Genomic DNA, 10,157 nt, shown 5'->3' with positions numbered 1-10,157 from the left:
CTATGGAAAACGTAAGTCCGTGCCGCTCTCGAGCGATTCACTTAAATATACACTTTCGGCCGAGTGATTGAGTGATCTCCCGTGAGGTATGTGAACTTGTATATAAATGGAATTTTGATAAGGCATGTTATGCCCAAATAAGTAGTTTATCTTATGAAAAGTTCAAAATAAATCATGACGAATAGGATTGTAAATAAAATAAAAATAAAACCTATACAAACCTTGGATTCCCGACACTCTAGGACAAGCTAAAAAAAAACTTCTCTTCTACCTATTCCATTTGGGAGTGTAAGCCACATTAAAAGAGTTTTGCTTGAGGACAAGCAAAAGTTCAAGTGTGGGGGTATTTGATGTGTGTAAAATGCAACATATAAAACACATCAATTAAGGCATAAAACTAACCCTTTTTAAGTACTAATGTTGGAAAAAGAGTGTTTTTGTCTTCCTTTTGTATTTTCAGGATGAAATGAGCTCAAAATCACAAAAGAAGCAAAAAGACCACTAATTCTACCATAAATACAAGAAAAGGAACAAAAGTGGACTGCCCGAACCCTCAACGGCACCTCCCAAGACAAAGAGAAGAAAACAGAGTCTGAACACGCCCCGTGTCCATCGAACACGGGGGCGTGCCCAGGAAGCAGCAGAAAAGACAAACCAGTAGAAGCTTCCATTGCTCACCACGGGGCCGTGCCCAGCGGGCACGGGGGCGTGTTGAAAGTACAGCAGGCGCATTAATTGTAATTCGTAATTACAATTAATGAAGAGAGAGAGTGTCAGACGGGCACGGGGCCGTGTCCAGCGGACACGGGGCCGTGTCCAGCGTTCTGTCCAGCCTATAAATAGAGGAGCTTGGTTTCATTCTCTCTCATCCTTGGCACACCACCTCTCTCACACTTCATCCACCACCCACCACCACCATAACACCATCATCCACCACCATCATCCATTGTCCATCGTAGAGTGTGTGAGTCGTCTCGGGATCCAAGATTGATCGTAAGAGTTCTTGACAATCAAGGCCATGTTTGCCTAAGTCTCTTACATCACTTGGTGAAGACAAGTGTTTAGTATAATACTTTTTATTTTTAATCTTTTGCACTTTTTATTTGGTTTTGTATTAATGACTTTAATAACTAGTTACTTATGTTGAAGGTGATCTTTCCTTATCGTTTGTCCTTGGTGTCTTGGCATTATTTTACTGTCTATATAAAATAAAAGATTTTCACCATTCATATCTCCACGGTCTATATGGAGGTATGTTGGCTACCTGGTCGGGGGTTAAGGGAACGGTTTGGTAAGGGTCTTGCCCTTGTTCAGCGTTTAGAGGTCCTGCTTGGGACCTGGGTCAAATTTAGTAGGATCTCCTTCAATACCCATAGGTATTGGATGGCGGGGCTCCAAACTCTTTGACCCCCTCATAAGCTAACTACTATTAATACTATAACCCGGCTATTTAGGACTGTATCCCTGCTGACTCAGACTACTTAGCCGAGGGTAACGTCACCGCCAAAAGCGGGGCCTACCATAATTTGCATTAATAACTTAATTCATTATCTTTCAATAATCCGACCCTTTAGGATTGTATCCTTGCTGACTCAAACTACTGGGTTGAGGGTAACGTCGCCTTCAAAAGAGGGGCCTACTACAATAACTAAGATAATCTCTTAAACAAGTGCAAAAGTGCGAAAATAATCAAAGGTTATACTAATACACGTGTCGGATCCAAGTGATTCATCTTGTCTATCTGTTTTTATTTTTATTTTAATTTTCAGCATTTAGTTAGTTTTTATTTTTCTTAGTTTAAAACATTTTTCTAACTTTTTGATTTGGTTAGACGTTGAGGATAAACCGGTATTAAAAGCTCTTGTGTCCTTGGACGACCTCGGTATCTTACCAACACAATATACTACGTCCACGATGGGTGCACTTGCCCATATGTGTGTTTAGTGTTAGTGAATATCGTGTTTTATAAATTTAAAACTTGGCTAAAAGTGTAAAAAGGGCTTAATTATATATTAAAAACATATACACACTGACACGCATCATGTATCATGAAATAGGATAGGTTAGGATAATCAGTACACGAGGTTCGAGAATCGAAGTTTAGGTGTTAAGCTGCTGATTTCGCTCATAATGGATCAAGGTCATTTGGAGCGAAATCAGAAGGTTCTGATTTCGCCCCAAACCTTCCTGGACCCTTTGGAGCGAAATCAAGATACTATATATAGTGCATTGTTTGTTTGATTTGGCATAAAAAATCAGGATTGTGTAACGAAGTGCTGCCAAATTGTTCTCAGGTTGTAATCAGTGTTAAATCAATACAAGAGGCATTATAATTACTTTGAGCGTTCGTTTCATTGTTTACGCCTTTGACTCGGATATAAAACTCTTTTGATCGACTCATTCGGGTCCAACAGCGATCCTACAAGTGGTATCAGAGCACAAGAGGAAGAGTTTAGCTCATTTGCATCAGATTTCTGTCTTCTACACCTTCTTTCTTCAACAGAACAAAATTTAACGGTCAAAACTAGTTCAATTTTTTCACAGAATGTGTATAACTAGTTCAATTTTTCACCAAAATTGACATCCGAAGTGATTTCGCTCGTATGGATAAGTTCTGATTTCGCTCGAAATTCATGATTCCGCTCCAAGAAACATGTTGATTTCGCTCCAAAGTGATAATCTAGTGATTTCGCTCCAAATCATATAGTTGATTTCGCTCAAAATAGCAAAGACTGCTATTTCGCTTCAAACGTTAACCTGATTTCGCTCCAGACTTCAATCTGATTTTGCTCGAAAGACTTAAAGTCTAATTTCGCTCGAGAGTGTCTTGTGTGCTATTTCGCTCAAAATTGTATTTGGGTTGATTTCTCTTGAAGTGTTATTTCTTGTTTTCGCTCGAAAGTGAAAGTTTTTGCGTCAAGATCATTTCACAACAATCGAGTGTCAGTTTATTTCAGAATATTTGATATTGTTTAAACTGATTGAGTTTGTTTATTTGTTCTCAGGTGATTGAAGACGTCTAGCAGTGGTGAAGAATTTTACAACACATTCTACAACGCGTTCACTTCCGAATCGACAGATAGAAGATCTGAGATGAGAGAATATTCAAGAGAGATTTCAGAGAATTTGAAGTTTGAAAACATGTATGGAAGTCAACAGAAACCACCGAAGCTAATGAAGGCTGAAGATTATATCTGGTGGAAAAACTGATTTGAGGATTGGGTAAAAGCTTTCGCTCCTGAAAGCTGGTTAAAACTGAAAAATGGATAAACTGAACCAGTAAAAGAGGGAGGAGAGTTAATAGATGCGAAAGATTTCACAGACATAGACATAAAAAATGTTGTGGATGAATATAAAATGATCACATTAATCAAACAACCAGTAAGAGAAGATATTATCTCGTTACTTGAATAAGAGAAAACTTCAAAGAGTTTGTGGGAAGCGTTAGAGAGAAAGTGTGTAGGAAGTAATGAAATTGTTAAAAACAAAAAGAAATTGTTGCGTAAAGAGTTTGATCTATTCAGTTGCATGAAAAATGAATCTGTTTGTAAAATGATCGAAAGATTTGGGCATCTGAAAATGGAGCTGGCCAGACATAAAATCACATATACTGAAGAGGAGATGGTGGATAAATTGTTTGATTCATTACCAAATGATCAAGATTGGCAATACTTTGCTCTAATGTTGAAAAATACAATCAAGCCTGAAGATTTAACAGTGGATTTGCTGATTGAAAGACTTGAAAGAGATGAGTTGGAAATAAAGAGATCTAAAGTCAACAATTCAGCTCATCAGCAGAATGTGGAGTTTTACTACCGAGGAAATGTACCACAGGCTGGGTCTCCAAGAACAGCGTTTTCTGCAGAAAGCTCAAACTCAGTGAACAATGAAAGTCTTCACAATGGTTTTCACAGTGGATCTTCTTCAAACACTTCAAGTCAATCTGCTTCCAAGAATTTATTTCAGTGTAATATCGCAGTGGATTTGAAGAATGGGCAGAATTTCAGCGAAGAGTCAGCAAAACAACAGATGGTTTTCTTGGCATCTGTACTTGAATCGTATGAAAGTCTCGTTGCAGGGAAGATAGGCAACACCAACTTGACAAAAGAAGATTACGATCAAATCGATCCTGAGGAGACGGAATTGATCGACATAAGATGGTGCATGGCCAGTGCAGTAAGGAGGGCACAACGCTTCATGGAGATAACAGGAAGGAAGTCTATTGGTGGACCTTCTACCAAATTAGGCTTTGATAAATCAAAGGTGACATGTTTCAAATGTAAACAAAAGGGTCATTTTAAGCGCGAGTGCAGAAATGATTATGCTGATGATTCTGAAAACCCGTTCAAAGAAGATTATTACAAGAAAGCGATTTATCATCAGAACAAGTCTAAGCCTCCAAGATTGAAGCAGCCTGAAGAAAAATCAAGGGCTCTTGCAGTTATTCATGACGATGAAGGTTACGACTGGAGTCAAGTTTGCCCTGAAGAAGATGCTGTTGGATATGCATCTGTAGCTGATGCTGATCCTGATAGATGGTGGAAAGCAGATTATGCAAGATGGGAAATCGGAAAATTAAACGAACCATTCAAAGAAGCCCAGAGAGCAAAAAGATGGAATGATGATTTGGAATGTTACATGGATCCACGGGGTAATCCAGTTGTTGACCCATCAAAAGTGGATTTCGAAGCTGTAACAAATTTGCTTCCAAGACAGGCTACTTTCAACACAAGAAGGTTATCTGACAAAACATATCTGCCGGATTTGGAGAGCAAGATAAGAGAAGTTTGTGAAGCAAGTCTACCGAAGGTGGTCGAAATGAAGAAAAGAAAAGAAGAAGAATTGAAAAAGCTGGTTGAAGAAGTGAAGATTACTGCAAAGCTTGTTGCTTAAGAGGAACAGAAAGCTGAAGAAGAACAGAAGAAGAAAGAAGAACCAGTGCTGAAAGAGACTGAAGAAAAGATTGAGAATTTGAAGACTGTTAGTGATGAAAGTGCTGGTGACGAGAAGAAACAACAACTGGAACAGACAGAGACAACTGAATACACCAAGGTGCCAATCACTGAGGTAAATTCTGATTCTAAAATTTTAAAACCAACTGAACAATGCAAGAAATGCATGGAAACATGCAGAGTTTGTTTTGAAAAAGATGAACTGATAAAAACAAAAGAAAATGAATCAAACAAACTAGAAAATGTTTTCAAAATGAAATGTAAAGAAATGGTTGAAACAGAAGAAATTTTGAAACTAAGGGTCGAAAAGCTAACACAGAAATGTCATGGTCTTGAAGAAGAAAACAAGATTTTGAAAGAAAAGTGTACTGCTAAATGTGTTGATTGTGTTGAAAAAGAATCTAAATTTCAAGATTTACAAAAACAGTATGATTCTTTGAAGTGGTCAAGTCAGAGAGTATAGGAAGCTTATGATACTTTGAAGAGTCAAGTCAAAAGTTTTGATCAAAGATTGTTTGAAACTTTAGTCACTAAAGAAATGTATGAAAGAAAGTTTAAAGAAAAGGAAATTGAATTGAACAAATGTATTGATGAAATTGTTAATCTTAAATAAGTCTTGGCTGAAAAAGAAAAGGTTGTAACCAAACTTCAAAGTTATCATAACTCTTCGTACATTCTCGAACGCATTTTCAACATCACACTGGATGATAAAGATACTGACAAAAACAAAAAGGGTATTGGTTCAGAATTTCATCAGGTACCACCACCATTGAGAAACAATTATACTTTTTATGATGAGGAAAAGGTGGCAAAGGGTTTGAATATAGCTGACCAGTTACCTGAAAGTATCGATGTGACTTACTCCAAATCTGATGATGCTAATGATTTAGAGGTGGTAAGTAAGGTTGTTGAAAGCGTTTTGAAAGATAAGTCTACAAAAGGTAAGTCTGAATCACAGGATGAAAATGAAGGTAATTTTCATGATGGTTATCTGAAAAACACAAAATCTGAGAAAGTTGTGGATGATGATTCAAAGGGATTGGTTTATACCATGATTGGATCGGACAAACTATTCTTAGATGTTGTATTCCCGATTCAGAATGTGATTTCAGAAAAGGTTGATAAAGTTTTCAAAATGGTTGAGATTGAGAAGTCTGAGATTCCAAAGTTTGCTGGTAAAGGTCACAAAACTTTTTATAACAAACCTGGTTTTAAGAAGAAAAACATGAAGGTTGGTTTGGGTTAAAAAAGAAACAAAATTGGAAGAAACATGAAACACAAAATGTTCAGGCGAAAACAAATTTTGTCCAAGGAAAAAGTTTAGCAGAAGAGGAAAAACTCAAAATCGGACAACAGTCTAATGAGGAGTTTGATGCTAAGAAAAGGAAACAACAACAGGCTAAGGATGTTTCAAAGAAAGTGTGTTTTAAATGTGATCAAATTGGACACGTTGCACGAAAGTGTCCAAATCCAAAGCCTGTTGATGTTGAAAAACATAAATCTGAGGATGTGAAACAAAGGTCAACTAGATTTGATTCGAAACAAACTTGGAGGTACAATACAAACAAGTTTGCTTCCAATCAAAATTGGAAATAAACCCGAACAGGTTTGATTCAAGACAGACCGGGAATGCTCACACACCCAGATTGAGAACAACACAAATTTGGAAAACATCTGTTGATATGACAAAACCTCAAGAGTTTTGGAAACCTAAAAATGTTGTTCAAAATCAAAAGATTCAAAAAGAGACAAATTTTTACAAAAGAGGTACTCCAAAAGGTCAAATGTGGAGTGCTAAGAAACAAGTGACATCAGCAAAAGATGAGAAAGTTGAAGTCAAAGTTGAAAAAGTTTTAAATGACAAAGAGTTTCCAAAATTAAATGAACATTATTGTGTTGAAATGCCTATGGTCCAACAGACCTGGGCTAAATTATTCAAGTAATTGATAAACTTTGAATGTGCAGGTGCTCAACGAAGCTGAAGATTGTGAGAATGGTATTTGCGGCAGCCTGGCACAGGAAGAAGTTGCTGGACCCTGGTTTGGTTGAACAGGGAGTTTTAGTTTGATTGTTTTCTGTACATAAATAAACAATATTTTCAAAACCCTAAAAACTTGAAAAAGTAAAAAAAATCAGAAATATGTTTGTTTTTAATTTTTGTTTTGAATATATGTTGATTGAATACGCCGAAACCCTCACGGCTGAACAAACATGATTACTTTCACAAGATTGAAAAACGGTTTTCAAACTGTAAAAGATCAATGGGTTGTAAATCGTGGGGGTAATTACTACTTTTAGTGTAATCCAGTTCACAAGATGCAGAAAATGGATGGCGAGACAAAACTGTCAGTATTGTGTTGTCAAATTTTTAATGATTTTGCATTTTAGGGGGAGAAAAAATTTTGCCAGAAAATACAAAAACATTAGAAAATTTGAAAAAGCCAAAAACATGATAAAATTTGAAAATTGAGTTTTGCGTAAAAAAGAGGAAATGATAGTATATCAGTAGATAGTTACAGTATGCTAAAGAAATGTAATGATTAAATAGCGTTAAACAGTCTCACTGATGATATGCCGATAGGTTTTTATACATTTAGTAAACTTTTTCGGGATATAAACCTAAATTTAAACATTTTCTTATTTCGTGGGGAACACTACTTGGATATATAGGTAACCCCTGAAATCTCGTTTGAAAGGTCCCTTATTTTGAGATACTAGGTCTTTATACTCAGTGATATCTGGGGTATTATTCCGGGACTTCTGTTGAATGGAAGTTCTAACCTAGTCCCCGAATAATACTTTTCGCATTGCTTGAAATATAGCACCACCCTCAGCATAAAAAACGATGAAACATTGTAAAATGCTAATCGTGTGCTGTTGTAACTAAAAGATCCTCTAAAGGGGACACACCGAAAAGTCGAAGCTGTCATCTCTTTGCGTATACGGAAGTATCGACCTAAGCTCTCACGGCCCTCGCAATTTAACCCCTTACAGATATCATTTGTGGTATATTCACCTGTAAGACTGAATAATTGGGATTCTGGATACGTTAGTATATTCAAGAGGTGGGACACATGAATGAGTTTAAGTTCTTAAAACACCTAAATTGTATCCTGAATCAGTTGAAATTTGTATGAAAATTTAAGTGGACCAGTATATCGACAATCTAAGTGAATTGTTTAATTCTTAATGTCTAATTAAGCTCAACGGTACTTGTGACTTGTCAAAAACTGATATGATCCTCTAACGCATACTCAAACAAAAATATTGTCTGTAAATATGTTTGTACATATTTTGTTACTGCTTTATATTTTCAGAAAAATACAAAAAGATTTTGATTTATGCTTTATTTTCGACACCCAATGTCTGAGATGCTGAGTTTCAAAATCTAAGTAAGCTGATTGTGTTTCTGAAAATAAAACAAGTTCATTAATTTGAAACTTGAATTAAAAAAAAACAAATATCAAAAACAGTTTGTGATATCTCCAAGGTCATTAATTTGGACTTGGATGATTAACTATGGGGGATTTAGATGCTTATATTGTTATAGAGCTAGTTTCCGATACGATTCGATGAAACTGCCAAATTCATGAGAAGTTTATTTTGTAAAGATTGAATTACTAGGTTATGATTCCTGAAAACTTAAAATGTTCTTACTTATTAGTGTATGAGTGTTTGCAGATAATCCAGACTACGATCCCGAGAGCAGAGTCTAAGGGGGAGTCTGAAGACAAGCTGGAAGTTTGGAGGAGCTTGTAGATGGAAAGCTAGGTGTCAATCCCTAAAAGCACGGAAGCTTGACGAAAGGGGGAGCCTTATGATGAAGTTGTTGATGATAGAGCCAGTGATGAGATTCTGGTTTAAAAGTCAAAAAGTGAAGCTGATCAAAAGATTAAGGTTGAAGGATGGTTATATTTTTACTATCTGAGTAAAAATGCAGAATGATCAAAACTGAAGAGGTGTCATGACAGAGGCTAGACACTGAAGACTTCGTCAATATCCGAGGGGGAGTCTGTTAGTGCATTACGTCTATTGACTTCTTCTTGTATCATGAAATAGGATAGGTTAGGATAATCAGTGCACGAGGTTCGAGAATCAAAGTTTAGGTGTTAAGGTGCTGATTTTGCTCATAATCGATCAAGGTCATTTGGAGCGAAATCAGAAGGTTCTGATTTCGCCCCAAACCTTCCTGGACCCTTTGGAGCGAAATCAAGATACTATATATAGTGCATTGTTTGTTTCATTTGGCATAAAAAATCAGGATTGTGTAACGAAGTGCTGCCAAATTGTTCTCAGGTTGTAATCAGTGTTAAATCAATACAAGAGGCATTATAATTACTTTGAGCGTCCGTTTCATTGTTTCCGCCTTTGACTCGGATAGAAAACTCTTCTGATCGACTCATTCGGGTCCAACAACGATCCTACATCTTGTTTCATCCATTTTCATATTATGTAAAGCTTTATGCTCAAGATTTATGTGCATGATCTTTTAGTGTTCATATGATTTCATCAAGACATATCTACTAACCTCTAAAAAAAACATGAAGTATCAAGAGTTTAAAGAGGTCTTACAACTAGCTTAAAGCTAGGGAAGATCAAGATGGAAAAGTGATGGGTAAAAGCACACTAGAGAGGTCCTTCAAGTCCCGAGTGCTCCACACCTTCTAGTCTTGCTTCTTACACCTCACGATGGTCTTGAATTAACTAGATGATGGAAGAAAATGGTGGTGGGGTGTGGGGGATCTTTGGCCGAGATCAAGGAGAAAAGAAGAAGGAAAGTTGTGTTAGGCCCTGAAGTGTGAGACTGACGCATCAAATTAATCCAACGGGCTATGGTTACGAACTGGGCTTTACCGGGTTAGTTTATATTAGGTTGTGGACCTTTATAGGTCACTTGGGCCAAGCTTTAGGCCATGTGGGCCAAGCAGGCCCAAAGGGAGCCCATGTAGGGAATTGGGCTTGTCTATGTATATAAACAAGTTTTAGACTTGTTTAGGGTTGGAACCTTGGAACCTTTGGGAACCTCCTAGTTACAGAATTCCTACAGAGAGAGATAGAGGCGATCTTGGTGTGTCATCTTGTACCAGACGTTTTGCTAATTCATAGTAATACAACGTGTGCAAGTTTGACAGTGATTTCGGTTTGTTCTTCATTGTTCATCTTTCTTGTTGGTTTTCGTTTTTCGATAATGTGAAATTTTTATTT

This window comes from Helianthus annuus, chromosome 13, assembly GCF_002127325.2.
Source record: "Helianthus annuus cultivar XRQ/B chromosome 13, HanXRQr2.0-SUNRISE, whole genome shotgun sequence".
Lineage (NCBI taxonomy): Eukaryota > Viridiplantae > Streptophyta > Magnoliopsida > Asterales > Asteraceae > Helianthus > Helianthus annuus.
Note: the sequence above shows the minus strand (reverse complement) of the source record.